At 34.8% G+C, this 16,445-nt stretch overlaps 1 protein-coding gene across 1 annotated transcript in view; it reads left to right on the top strand.

The window, feature by feature from the left end:
- Positions 1-14,179: 14,179 nt before the first annotated feature.
- LOC125047264 overlaps positions 14,180-16,445 on the top strand; it is an 8,537-nt gene continuing 6,271 nt past the window's right edge. The window contains exon 1 of the mRNA XM_047645492.1: positions 14,180-14,235. The gene's annotated coding sequence lies outside the window, so the exon portion shown is untranslated. The remainder of the gene's footprint in view (positions 14,236-16,445) is intronic.

The raw sequence follows: 16,445 nt of genomic DNA, 5'->3' as shown, positions 1-16,445 counted from the left end.
ATGTTTTCACTGCTTTTAAAATTTCTAATATATCTCGTATTAAAACTTCATATTTTTTGATCTGTCTATATATTGATTTACAGTTTTTAGTATATCTTATTTACAGTTTTAAACACGTTTTAATATCATGATAAGCATTTTTTTTTCTCGACGAAAATTATTTGCATTTAGGATCTAGTTAATCATGAATGAAATACACTTCATGATTATATAATGATTATACACCTTTTCAATATCATATAAAAAAATAAGCAAGTTCTGAAAGCAGGTTTTGCGTCTTGAAAATCGTCTTTTTGTTTTGAGAAAGCCTGAAGCCTCCTCCTGCCTGTTGACTTTGTGTTAACCAAATCTCAGAAAATGATAATGAGCTACAGAAGTGTTCATGTGCCTGCTTACTCTGTTTTATAAAGATAGAAATGCAGTTTATATATAACGTGATAATTTGATTTCTCTGGCACGAGTTTATGAAATTATGGCAATAGCGGTAGTAATAATGACAACAAAGATAATCCTTATTATTACTACTACTACTACTTATTATTATTATTGTTATTATCATTATTATTATTATCATTGTTATTATTATCATCATTATTATCATTATCATTATTATTACTATTACTATTATTATCATGATTATTATTATCATTATCGTTATTATTATTATTATTATTATTATTATTATTATTATTATTATTATTATTATTATTATTATTATTATCATTGCCATTATTTTTGCTATAATAATAATAATAATAATAATAATAATGATGATAATGATAAATAATATTATTATCATTATTTGTATTACTATTATTATTATTGTTGTTATTGTTGTTGTTATTATTATCATTGTCATTAATATTACTATTGTTATTATTATTATCATTCTCGTCATTATTATTATTACCGTTATTTTCAACATTATCAAGGTATTTTCATTACCATTGCTATCATTATCATCATCATTATTGTTATTATCTTTGTTATGATTATGATTATCATTATTATTATCATCATTATTATTATTGTTATTATTATTATTACTATTATTATTATTATTATCAGTATGATTATCCTTAACATTATTATAACTATTGTTATCATTATTATCATTATCATTGTTATTAGTATTGTTACTGCTACTATTATTGATTTTACTATCATTATTATTATTATTATTATTGGTATTCTCATTATTATTACTATTATTATTGGTATTCTCATTATTATTATTATTATTATTATTATTATTATTATTTTTTTTATTATCATAAGTAGTATTTCCGTTAATGTTATCATCGTTATTATTATTAGTATTACATTAATTATAATTCTTATCATAATCATTACTATCACTGTCATTATTATTATTATTACTATTATCATTATTATTGTTGTATCGTCATTATTATTATAATTTCACTATCATTATTATTATCATTATTAATATCATTATTATCATTATCCTTACTATTGTTATTATTATTATCATTATTATTATTATTATCATTATTATTATCATCATCATCATTATTATTATCATTACCATTATTACTAATACCATTATTATTATTATCACCATCATTATTATTATCATTATCATTAATACTAATATCATCATTATCATTTTTATCAGCATTATTAGGGTAATCACTATTATCCTCATTATTAAGGTTATCACTATTTTCGTCATTATTTTCATTATTGCTATCATCATTATTGTTATATTAGTATATTGTATTATTGACCAACTCATAGAGATAGAGAGCTGGAGAAGCACAAAAAGATAAATTAATTACAAGGTCGGTAATGTAATTAAAGTGTCATCATTAAGGCCACGAGAAGATACAAAGGACTTTAGGGTAAATTAAATGATTAACCTTCTCCCTTTGCCTGAGCAAACACTGACGTGCCCTCGGATGTGTGCTTCTCAGCCTATACACACACACACACACACACACACACACACACACATACCACACACACACACGCACACACACATACACACACACGTACACACACACGCACACACACACACATACACACATACATACACACGTACACACACACACACACACACACACACGCACGTAAATATGGATGTATTGCCATATGCTGAACTGGGAGCTCAGCTGATTAATACTTCTCTTCAAAACAAACTGTTACGGAGGCAGACAACACATCCTAACCAAAAAGGAGAAAGGAAGCAAACAAACCAATGAAGAGAGTCGAACCAACGAACCCAAAGGAAGAGAAAACTAAAAAGAAAGAGAAAAGCATTCAGACCTTCAAAACATCGAGCCTCCTTCCCCTTCCTCGTTCATCTCTCTCCCGGCCAAGCAGCTTAACCCGAATGGAGTCGCCGCTCGATGCACGCTGTAGTTCGTTCGCAAATTTCTAGGAACCGTAGACGGTCGACCTGATCTCAAATGCCCAGAGGGGATCACAGGCCCCAGGGGAGGAGGGGGCCGCCTGTCTGTGGCTTCAGTGAATAGAGGAATCAGCATTGACGCTTTTGCCGGGAAGAAGGGTAAAGGAGGATGGCACTCGGGAAGAGCGACGGATAGGGGATTGGGGAAAGGATATATACAGTATATATATATATATATATATATATATATATATATGTGTGTGTGTGTGTGTGTGTGTGTGTGTGTGTGTGTACGTGTGTATGTATGTGTGTATGTGTGTGTGTGTGTGTGTGTACGTGTGTGTGTGTGTGTGCGTGTGTGTGTGGTATGTGTGTGTGTGTGTGTGTGTGTGTGTGCACACACACACACACACACACACATTTATATACACATACACACACACACACACACACATATATATATATATATATATATATATATATATACTGTATATATCCTTTCCCCAATCCCCTATCCGTCGCTCTTCCCGAGTGCCATCCTCCTTTACCCTTCTTCCCGGCAAAAGCGTCAATGCTGATTCCTCTATTCACTGAAGCCACAGACAGGCGGCCCCCTCCTCCCCTGGGGCCTGTGATCCCCTTTGGGCATTTGAGATCAAGTCGACCGTCTACGGTAATGATAATGAAGTGATAATAATGACGATACAACAATAATAATGATAATAGTAATAATAATAATGACAATGATAATAATAACAGTGATAGTATATATGCATATACATATATACATACATACACACACACACACACACACACACACACATACACACACACACATTTATATATATATATATATGCGTGTGTGTGTGAGCGCGCACGCGCGCGCGTGTGTGTATTTACATATGCATATACATATATATATATACGTTGTTGTTGTTATTATTATTATCATTATTATTATAACTGTTATCACAACCATTATTAGTATTACCCCATCATTATTGTCACTATCAGTGTTTTTATCACCGTTGTTAACACTGATTTAGTTAACCAATGACTCATCATCACCTGCATCTTAATGAACTGTTAGGAATCTCGGATTTAGTGTTATATGAACGAGTCAAGGATATTTGTACTGACCGTGGCTCCTTATAAGGTTAGTGACCGCTAGGTAAGTAGATAGCTCGAAAGGCGGATAGGTAAATAGACAGCTAGATAGACAGATTGATAGACAATAGCTAGATAGAGTGGTCGAGATAATGATACTATGGTAGGTAGTAACAGTCATGATATGATGCTGGTAATGATAATGATAATCATAAATATAATAACAATATTATCAGTAATTAAAGGCATATTATGATGACAACGATAATAGTGACAATATTCATTGCAATAATAAGAATGATAACAATAATTGTAATAACAATAATAATGATAATGAACACAGTTATAATAATAATAATAATAATATTTATAATGATCATAATAATAATAATATTTATAATGATCATAATAATAAAAATAGTAATAATATTCATAATAATAATAATGATAATGATAATTATGATAATAACAGTAATAATAATCATAAAAGTGATAATAGTTATAATGATATATATATATATATACATATACATATACATATATACACACACATTTATACATACATACATACATACTTACATACATACATACATAAATACATACATACATACATACATATATACATTCACACACACACATACACATACACACACACACAAACACACACACACACAAACATATACATACATACATATATATATATGTATGTATATATATATATGTATACACACACACACACACACACACACACACACACACATATATATATATATATATACATATATATATGTTTATATGTATGTATATATATACACATATACATATATACATATGCATATACATATATACATACATACACACACACATATATATATATATATATATATATATATATGCCGTTCCTCATTCTTGAATCATATACCTAATTAATGATTAGACTTTAAATATTTCCTACCTTTCCTTTTCATATCCATGTTCTCGCATCATGGTTCGTTCACTATGCAGATGCAACATCAGGTGTTCCACGCATTCTTAGGTTTCACTCAGCAGAAACCGCTCATAAGCACACATCATGGTGACATGTGGCAGGAAGTTTAACTTTTTCATCACCTTTGTCTTCTCTTGTTTGCTAGTGTGTCTGCTCTGCCTGCTTGTCTGGGTGTCGCTACACACACGCACACCTCATACATATAATGATATACATACACATGTATGCATATATATATATATATATATATATATATATAGAGAGAGAGAGAGAGAGAGAGAGAGAGAGAGAGAGAGATAGAGAAATAGATAGATAGATAGATAGATAGACATATAGTATAGATAGATCAATTCACACACACACACGCGTAAAAAAAAAAAAGTATATATATATATACTCATATACGCACATGTATATGTGTGTGTGTGTGTATACACACACATTCATATATATATATATATATATATATATATATATATGTATATACATATATATGTATATATATATAAATATATATATGTGTGTGTGTGTGTGTGTGTGTGTGTGTGTGTGTGTGTGTGTGTACACACACACACACACACACACACACACACACACACACAGTGATAAAGAGGTATATACGTAGATAGAAAAAACATATATAGAAAAAACAGATTTACTTTATAGGTGCATACTAATATTTTTCTTACCCCATGTTAAAACATCAACACAGTGAGATTCTGTGCGACAGCGAGAGTGGCGTACATATAAAAGGTAGGTGACCGTGAATACAACTTTAAATTACACCTCCCTAGGAATGGCTCTCATAAAAAGGGACCGGTAAAGAAGTCACCATCTGTCTGTGTTGACTTAGTGAAAGTGTTATTAAGAATTATCAAAAAAAATATTGTGGTTAGCATGGAAATGTATAACAGGTGTGAAGATTATAAACAAGAACAGAAAATGATGGAGATGATAACAATTATGTAGATTATATTATGGTATTGATATCTGTTATGGAGTTACATTAATAACGTTGATTCTGATGATTAAATTAAGATAATGATAATTCTTAATAGCAGTGATGATAGTAATGGTCATAATGAATGAATTAAAGTATATTTTATTTACATGATAACTTACATAAGTTATCATGGCAACAAATGATAAATTAATGTAAATACAAGGATAAAAGTATATGAAATGAAAGGTAATAAAAATAGAAGTGGGGAAAAGAAAACATTTTAGTTATCCTCAAGGGAAATTAATAATCAAAGGGAATGGAGAAACGGAGAAAAAATGAGTCGACCGAAAGTCTAATAGACACACACACAGAGATATATATGTATGTATATCTACATACATACATACATACATATATATACACATTATATATACACACACACACACACACACACACACACACACACACACACATACATATACATATATCTACATATATACACACACACATATAGATAGATAGATAAATAGATAGATAGATAGATAGATAGATAGATAGATAGATAGATAGATTGATAGATAGATAGATAGATAGATAGATAGATTGATAGATAGATAGATAGATGTGTGTGTGTGCGTGTGCGTGTGTGTGTGTGTGCGTGTGACCGCGCGCGCTTACGTATGCATTTATACATATCTTTCCCAACGCTATTTCGCAAACCTTCAAAAATTCGCCCTGACGCACCTAGCGGATACGAGACGAACGATTTTCCTTCTGACCGCCGCACACCGTATCCCCCTCCCCCCACCATCTCCGCCTACACCCTCCCCCCCCACACTCTTCCTCCAGGCTGTGGCGAGAGTAAGGGGGGAGGGGGGAGGTGGAGAAAGGAGGGGGGGAGGGAAGAACAGGAGTTAAGAACCGTTAGATCACCATCGAGGTCTCCATCTTCGCGGGAACTCACGTACGCAGCTGACACCTACGCTTTCCGTATTTCTTTTGTTTCCCCTGTAGAATGTCTGTTTTATCTATATTCTTTTATTTTACTGTTTTGTCATTTTTTTTTACACATATACGAGGAGACTTAGGGTACATGAATTTGTAATTTTCTTTTTGGAACGATTAAAAATGGTGTTTTTTTGGGGGGGAAAAGCAAAAATATTTGCGGTGGTTTGGTGTGCAACTTCACCTGCTGCGAATATTTACTTTATACTAACATCAGCTTACATTTTCCGCATTTCCTTTGCCGCCTTTTCTTCTCCAAAGATTAAAACCAAAATAAATCACATCCATTCATCTACGAAAGAAAACAGAAGTACACGACTAGCCATAAATGACGTGTTCGAATCCGCTGTCGGAATTGTATAAAGTCCAATATAAATGTCCTTAAACCTACGCTTGTTATCCGCGCCGAGCATTATGGACTCATGCATCTCATTTCCGCTTGAGTTCAGATTCGAAGCCGGAGTTCATCACACGTTACAATCCTCTGGGGTTTCTGGTCTTCCTTCCTCCTTCCTCCTCCTTCTACTCCTCCATTTCCCGTTTTCTTCCACTACCGTATCTTCATCCTCCTTGAGCCTTTTATCTTCCTCTTCTGTCCTCTAAGATCTAAAGGTTTGTCTCGGTAATCATGTCAAAGTAAATTGGAAACAAAATGGTCTTAATTTTCCTCTTCCTAATTCTCTTTTCCTCCTCTTTCCCTGCACGATGTCTTCTTTTACTCTTTCTTCTTTCTCCTCTCACGTTTCCTCTTTTTTCCTTTCTTCTCTCCTTCCTTCTTTCTTTCCATTTCCATTTTCTCCCATCCTTCTCCCCCCTTCCGTTGTGTTCTCTTCTTCCTTTTCCCCCACCCACTATTACCTTAACTACTCTTGCTTAGTCCGTCTTCCTCCTCCTCCTCTTCCTCCATCTCTTACCGTCCGTTTTCCTACTCCTCCTCTTTCCATCTCCTCCTCTTACTCTTTCTCCTCCTGTAACTTCTTCTCCTCCTCTTTCTCATCTACTTCCCTTTCTTATGTTACTTCCTCTTATCGTTTCCTCCCTTCCTCCTCATCTTCTTCCTCGCCCCCCACCTCTTTTCCTCCTCTTCTCCTTCCCTGGCTTCTCCTCTTCATCCTCCTCTTTCCGGCCTCCTCTTCGTTCTTGCCTTTCCTCCTTCCCCCCTTCTTCTTACTCCTCCTCCTCCTCCGGTTCCCCTTCCTCTTATTACTCCCCCTACTCCTCCTTTCTCCCCACCTACTCTTACTCCTCCTTTCCCCTTCCACTTCCTCCTCCATTCCCACTTCCTAATCTTACTCCTCCTCCTTCCTCCCTTCCTCCTCTTACTCTTCACCCCTCTCCCCCTTCCTTTTACTCCTCCTCCTCCTTCATTCCCCTTCCTCCTCTTACTCCTCTTCCCCCCCTTCCTCCTCTTCCTCTTACTCCTCCTCCTTTCCTCCTTCTTCCTCTTACTCCTCCTTCTCCCTCTCGTCTCTCCCTTCATCGCTCCCAAGCCTAAACGGCAGAGCTAAGCCTCGCATCAGTCGTTATCTCCCGGTTTCCAAGGAAGCGAATTACGTCATTGCTCTTTCCATCGTCGTAGTAGAAGGCTCCCTCTTACCCAGTGTGCGTGAAAGAGAAAAGACGGTTAAAGTATTTGTAGCCCCCAACCCCTCTCCTGATTATATTTTTTGAAGACTTATAAGAAATGAAATAGATTAATAAAACTATAATGGCCATGATTGGAAAATGGTTAAATTTCTTAAATATATTTATTTTATATCCGTAGCCCTCTTCCCTCCAGAGTGCGACCCTGTTTTACGGTTGCATCAAAGTTAAGAAAAATACCATATTCTTCACTAGAGCTTCCCGGAACACCTTTTCCCTCTCTGTACACATTTATACAAATTAACTTCAATAGCTTAAGATTTAGAAAGATAATCTTAGATGATCTTACACGTCAATAACTCCTTAATGGACATGTAATCAAACGTATTTCTTTAAAGGAGATTTCCTCGAGAGTCTGAGTGAAAGACGCTACTGTTTGTATACACGAGCTTAAAGACATTCTGTTCTCTTGTATGGTGTAAGAAAATTTATCTAAATAATGATATATTTTCTTTGTATCCTTGTTCTTCGGCTACTTGTGTTTTTTTGTTGTTTTTTTATCTATGTTTTCCCTGTTTTGTTCATCCAGCTTGCTTAATATTCAAACCTCTACGATTATTGAAAACGGTTGTCTATTATCATTCGTAGTATTTTCAGAATTGTTGATCATGTAATCATTAAAATCATTATCACAATAATCGTTACCGCTATTATAAGTAGCGGTAATAGAAGCAGCATCATAATTATCTTCGTTTGTTATTGCTGTCATAGTTACCATAAGTTGAAATTTAATTACCAATTATGTTAATAATAATGATATTGATATTGATGTTTGAAATAATAATTTGTTTATTATAATCATTGATACCGTTATTGTTATGATAGTTATCATCATTGTTATCACTATTAGTCAACATTAACATCCCTGTTATTATCCTAAATATTGTTATTATTATTATCAGCATTTTTTCCTATTACTTATCCTTGATATCACTGTTATCACAATTATTATTCTTACAGTTATCATTATTTTCATCATCATTACTCATCCTTGGTAGCACTCTTATTAAAATCATCTTTGCCATTATTGCTCAACTTTATATAACTTTATATAATGTCATAAACATTATTAATACTGTCACTATTATTAAGCTCATTACCTTTACACACCCGTAGTACCTCTGCTATTATTACCACTACTGTTTCGATCATCATTATATCCACAGTTACTACACATTTTTAGTATCACGGTTATTGCAATCACTATTGTTATTATCATTCTCTTTACTGTTATTTCCATTACCTGGCATACTCCTCATCACTAATGTTTTTAGGCCTAATATCCGTAAACAGCTTTCCAGTCTTAAGATAATCACCTTACGTTTCCTTAAGATGAAAGAAGAGTAGCCCTTTTTGCCCTGAATGTGTTTTTTTGTCCTTCTAATATGTGCGCATACACAGGTCTGGCGTGTATAACACCACACGCACATACTCGTACATACTCGTTGACTTGTAAGGAAATGTACATCAACCTGTGCATATATCTGTTAATCGATCTGCTTCCTGTTTATTCATCCAGTGTCGGGTTATCACACGCTCGCGCGCGCACACACACACACACACATACATATATGTATGTATTTATACATACACAGCCATGCAAACACAAACACACAGAAATATGCATAATATGTATGTAATACGTATACGTACATATGTATTATACATACATATATACACATTTCCACACGCATAAACACACGTTCACATGCACACACACACACACACACACACACACACACACACACACACACACAGACACACGTGTGTGTGTGTGTAAAAACACACACATTACACAAACAGCCAAGCACCGTCGCCCTGGCCATCTGGCGCAGGAGGCGGTGCCTTCGCTTCATCCGGCGCACTCAAGGCCTGTGCGGTCTTGGGAAACGAAGTCTGGGTGAATTCCGTGTAGCAGTTATTGTTACATACAACTTATTAATCAAACTGAAATTCACGGAAACTACGACTTCAGTGAAAGAACGCACATATTCACTCAAATTGTTTTTGCGACATGCACAAGACCATAGTAAAGATCAAAACCATAATGTTTCGAGTAGGACTATATCCTTCTCTAGACAGTAAAGTCTTACTCGAAACGCCACGGCTTATTTCTTCCATTTCCTAATCTTGTTTTTTTCATAATTGTCCACATTGAAAACTCTTACTTTGGTAAACATGACGATATTCCTCAAAGAGAAATGGCTTACTCTAAAAACTTTATCTACATCCCTTGTTACTGTAGCCTTTGTACAAAATCTATCATGTTTGAGTAAGGAAGTTTCCATCGTTATATAGAAGGGAATCTTTTTTATATTAAGAACACCCACGACAATAAACTTCTCAGCAAAACTACTCCTTCAACCATGAGTCTACAGAATAAATCTAACAATACAGTAAAGAAGACACTACGACATAATACATAACGGTTTCAAACAACAAACATGTAACAAAAAAAAAAAAAAATATATCTTCTCTCGACAAGTATGCAAAAGACTTGCAGTATCCTATTATTATAAATAACAGTTACGTGTTAATAAGTCTTTTATCACTGTATTCTCAAATACCACCGGTGAGCTAGTGAAGATGATTTATTACAGTATTGTTATGATTACCCTGGATTCATCCAGTTACTTTGTTCGCATTTTAAAACAAAATCACAAGATGCAATTAATCAAGTAACAAAGCTGGCAGAGCCTTCAAACAGCTTCTTTGAGAAAACGAAACAAAAGCCAAATATCCCTAACACCTCCAAGGCAGATAATGATCCTGGAGCCTCTTCTGCACTACACAACACGAAAACAGCCATTGTCCAAAGAGCAGCCTGTTTAATGACAGCATTACAATACACTTCGCACAGCTACCCGGTCAGATATCAAAGAAGCAAATATAATACATTGCCTTAGTACTCTGAACAAAGAATTCCAGTAAGACGAGGTGTGATAATTCCCCATAGAGCTAGCCGCTGCCTCGGTTCTCGTTAGCTCAATGTCCGGTGAAATCCGGCTCGCCTGGGCACACACACACACACGCACACACACACACACACACACACACACACACACACACACACACACACACACACACACACACACACACACATACACACACACATGTATGTATATATAAGTTATCTAATCATTTATATAAATGTGTGAGAATGTAGGCGTGTCCGTGTGCGTGAGTATGTGTGTGTGAGAGGGAGAGATCGGAAAATGTGGGAGAGAAATGCCGTTATGTAATGGAGGTGAAGGAAAAATAAAATAAGATAGGAAGAGAAGATAGTATTGCCAAAGAAAGGTATAGAGCGGGCAAGACAATGCCTACAGTAGATGTAGGACACATGCGTAAATAAAAGAATGATAGACAAGACATAGAATAACGAAAGCAGAGGCATATCCACGTCAGCAACATGGGAAGGAAAATGAAAGAAAATGAAAGTGAAAGAAAAGAAAGCGAAGAATACTGAGCCAAAGACGAAGGCAAAGGTTATAAAAAATAATAATAGTAAACGCACACACACACACATACGCACACACGCACACACACACACACACACACACACTCACAAACACACACACACAAAAACACACACACGCAAACACACACACACAAAAGCACACACACAAAGCACACACACACACATATATATATATATATATATATATATATACATATATACATACACAAATACATATATATGTATATACATATAGTAATATCAGTGCACATAAATCTCAGTTTACTATTGTTTAATAACCTTAAGACACAGTGACCCAAGAGAAGTTACTAGGGCACCTTTCGTGCAATGTTGTATTGTCATGTCACGTCTTCGAGTAACACCTGCTAAGTACCGTTACCTCATAAGTCTTTAGGCTCTGCTTGGCCGTCCAAACGCGTCCAGTCTGTCTTTTTGTCTGTCTGTCTGCCTTTCTGTTTGTCTTTCCGTTTCTCTCTCTCTCTCTCTCTCTCTCTCTCTCTCTCTCTCTCTCTCTCTCTCTCTCTCTCTCTCTCTCTCTCTCTCTCTCTCTCTCTCTCTCTCTCTCTCTATTTATCTATCTGTCTTCTTGTATATGTTTACCTGATTGTCTCTGTGTCTTTTTCTTTGTATTTCTCGGATTCTTTGTTTTATGCCTTTCAGTCGTTTGTTTTGTTTGTTTCTCTGCATATTTACATCCACTTTTTTCTGCTTTCCTGTCCCTCTATATTTGTATGTTTTTCTACATAACGTGTAAGTTCTCTCCCATAAAAAGAAGAAAAACATGAATAAGGGATAGAAGGAATATATATAAATATATATATATACACACATATATGTATGTATGTAAAAATAATTTATATATATATGTACAAATACATTAATATGTGTATATATATTATATATGAATATATGTACATGCATGCATACATATTTATATATGGAAATAAATAAACATATATGAGTATATATATATATTTATTAACATCCTACCATCAGCTACCTTTAATGATATTGATGTGATCTAACTATGGATGAAACTATATAGTAATACCTAAAGAATTATGATATTGTAAGTGGAAAAAATTGTGAAACATTTTCATAGTGAAATTATAACAGAACAGAACAGTAAATACACAAACACGAACTAGAATGTTATTCTTTAAAAATAATCTTGCTGTCTAAATACCTATTCAAGCTTTGTGTATCTAAAGTTACGGTAGTTTTAGATGATAACAAGAATTAACAGTTACATTGCCTGGTGATGAACAAAGCACATTTTACATCATGCCAGTGATTCTCATGGAAGCAGATGTACTTTTGCATCGTTATTATTACATGCGTAAATGTTTATTCTTGATGGATCATAAAGGGAAAACATCAAACGGAAGACGATGCAAATAAAGTAAGTAGATAGAGTTTAAAAAAAAATGAAAGAAACGGTGACATGAGTTCAATAAATCAACTTAACCTATCAGTTAATTACCAAAAAATATGAAGTAGATGCATAGGACAGTTTTCCTTTTCTTCTAAATTGTTATATTTTTATCAAGACGATTAGGGAATTAGTCTGTCGTTGGGGCAAATGGAGAAAATAATACTGTTAATAGACGAATTACTCGTTATATAACAATATCAGATAGATTTATATTTCTCATCTATCAGAATTGCTCAGTGTGCTACAGAAATTGCCGTTGTAATGCCTCTGACGTAATGATAGTGATACTTAAAATTGTGCCGGTCACACTGATACTCGTAACAACAACGTTACAAAGCCAAATCGTGATCACAACAGCGATGGCAACATTACAATAACAGAAGCAGGGCAATTCACAATGGACTGCCATACTAACGCAATTCCAGGAAAACATCTTAAGGTCAGGGCATAAGGTAGTGAGTTTCCCGACAAAGGGTCATACGTACAGAGGTTAGGAGAGAAAAAGCAGTTCTATTTTTTTTTTCCAATTTAATAATACGTATTTAAGTGTATTCTTTTTATTCTGTTAAGTGTAATTTTCGCAGCCGCCATGGTTTCTGACGCTGTATCTTATGCGACTATTCATCTTTCAGCTTACAGTCATCAGGAAACCCCGCGTTCGCATATGATACTCTTGTGAATCCGAGTTCAATGGCACCTGCCATTTTCATCCGGTTTTGCTTTACTTTATGAGCAACTACATATTCTCTATTTTTTAGCGGTGGAAACTTTACCCCAAACTTCTGCCATCACATTTCGCCACTTTTAGTCAGCGAGGATGTCTCATTATTGATAATAAAGGAAAACTCATTCATCTTAAAGTATTTTCCTGGAGAGGATTAATCAGCAGCTCCGAACGCCACATGTTCCGACGAAGTTACCGCTACGTGGTCCTCGGTTGCCAGTTTCGGTTCTTTTCGGACTGGATGCAATTGTATTTCAGTTTTATTTGTCTTTCCTGTTTTATTAAACACAGGTAAATGAGTAACTCAGTCTTATCTGATTTTATTTCGTTTTATAGTAAGTTTGAGTTTTGTTTTCATTCCAGAACTGAAACGAAATCGCCAAATTTGCGCGCAGGTAATTGGTAACCGAAAAGTCTGTGGTACAGGAGAGGCAAAAGGCATTTAGCGGTCCGAATCGTCTGGGATCTTCAGTCCGCCCACAGGCACCGTGAGGAATAGCCAAAGCTCCTGGATACTTAGCATTGGATTTAGAGGTAAAAGATGTTATGGAATTTCTTGTAGTGGGCTTGAGTGCAAAAGGAAAATATACGTGTATATACAAACTTGCATATGTAGATAGAAACTTACGTACACACACACACACACACACATATATATGAATATATGTATATAAAGATATATATATATATATATATATATATATATATGAATATATGTATATAAATATATATATATATATATATGAATATATGTATACAAATTTATATATATGAATATATGTATATAAATATATATATATATATATATATATATATATGAATGTATATATATATATATTTGTATATATATGTATATATATATATATATATATATGTGTGTGTGTGTGTGTGTGTGTGTGTGTGTGTGTGTATGTGTGTGTGTGTGTGTGTGTGTGTGTGTGTGTGTGTGTGTGTGTGTGTGTGTGTGTGTGTGTGAACACACATGCATGGGTGTGTGAGCATCTGTATGGGCGAGTAGGTAGGTTCGCACGTGTTTGTGTATCCACAAGTTATCTCTGGTCACAGCTGGCTCACCACTTCGACTGAACCATCTGTGTTAACTTCTGTGTGCGTTTTTTTTCTGGATATTGCGCTCAGTGGGTGCTGTAAATTCCCGCTGTGAGATAAACGAGAATCACTCTGAGCTGTTGTAAAATAGTAATTAATTTTGTGTAAAAGAAAGTAAATCAGTGGAATATGAAAAAATGACCACCTCGTTTTGAATTTAGGAACTATTAGCCTCGAGTCTATATTGACTACAGTCTGTCCGTTTTTGACATAGCCTACTGTCCGTGATCTTTACGTACAATATGTATAGTTAAGACTTTATTACACCTTTTAGGCCAGTGACACGAGGGAGCAATTCGATACACTTTATATAAAGACCGGATTCGAGCTTAAATACAAGGATATAGATTTACTTTATATAAAGATTATCTCACTTTAGGCATTTGTCGCATAGTCTGTCATCACTAGATACAAAATATATAAAGATAATTAATGAGAACATTTCTAGTCAAAACGTAGCCAATGAAAAGGTAATAAATCGCACCAAATTAATTATTACGAACACGAAGCCCAAAATAACCAGATCCAACCGGCAAATCAAGGGCCATAGAACAAGCAATAAACAAACAAAACAAACAAATAAAACAAAAAAAGACCGGACGAAAGTCACAAACAACAGCAAAAAGAAAAGAAAAACAAAACAAACCTACCTGAACTCGAGGCAGGAGGCAGAGGATCAGTATGAGCGACGGCGTTGAAGTCCCCGTGAGAGTTCACTGACCCGGGTGTTTGCGTATTCCATCTGTCGGAAGTTACGAATGCTTTCTCCAGGGGAATCGGAGGGATATTGTGTTTTAAAGGGGAGGAGAGCGAGGATTGGAGTTTCATTAAAGTGTAGTGTATTGGGTTTATGAGGTTTTTTCTTTTTTTTTTCTTTTCAATTCTTTTTTTATTGTTATCATTATTATTGCGTACTATTATCATTATTATCATTATCATTATCATTATTATTTCTATTCATTATCATTAGCAACATTATTATTTTTATCATTGTAATACCATGATTAATTTTCGCTCATACTGTTCTCTAAGCTTCAGGCATGTTCATTTCCGACGCAGAATAACATGGAAGTTCTTGCTCACTGCATTTACTTGGGATAATGTATCTTTTTATCAATACAACAGGTAGATTCATGTATATCCGTAAATGGGTTTAATCCCTCACGTGCAAGAGTGAGTGGTAAGCAGAGGGTGGTAGGACGAGAGGCTGACTAGTATCATTAGGTATTTCGCTTGTTGTGTAAGGAAGCAAATTGTAAGGAGGAATAATGCATTTTTATAGAATAACGGGAAGGCAATGAAGGTAATTATGGTGAAAAATTATATTGGTGATGATGGGAAACAAAATGAAATGAAATAATGGTATAAGGACAACTAGTTATTATACTGAAGTACGGTAATGGGAAAACAGCCATAGGAAAAACAATACCAGGAAATAACATATACCAAATGACCACCTCCAGGTTCCGGTCCGCAGGTGAGAAGGACACCAAAACAGTTCACTTGAACCCACTTACGCAAACAACATAACGGTACACCTGAATTCACCTAGCGGGGACAGAGGTTACAGGTTTTCAAGGATATGACCAGACAGGTGTGGTCAGTCGAGGAATTTGGCCCAGGGGTGTGGGGGATGA

This window comes from Penaeus chinensis, chromosome 40 (genome assembly GCF_019202785.1).
Source record: "Penaeus chinensis breed Huanghai No. 1 chromosome 40, ASM1920278v2, whole genome shotgun sequence".
NCBI lineage: Eukaryota > Metazoa > Arthropoda > Malacostraca > Decapoda > Penaeidae > Penaeus > Penaeus chinensis.
The sequence above is the reverse complement of the archived record's forward strand: the minus strand, read 5'-3'. Positions and strand labels throughout refer to the sequence as shown.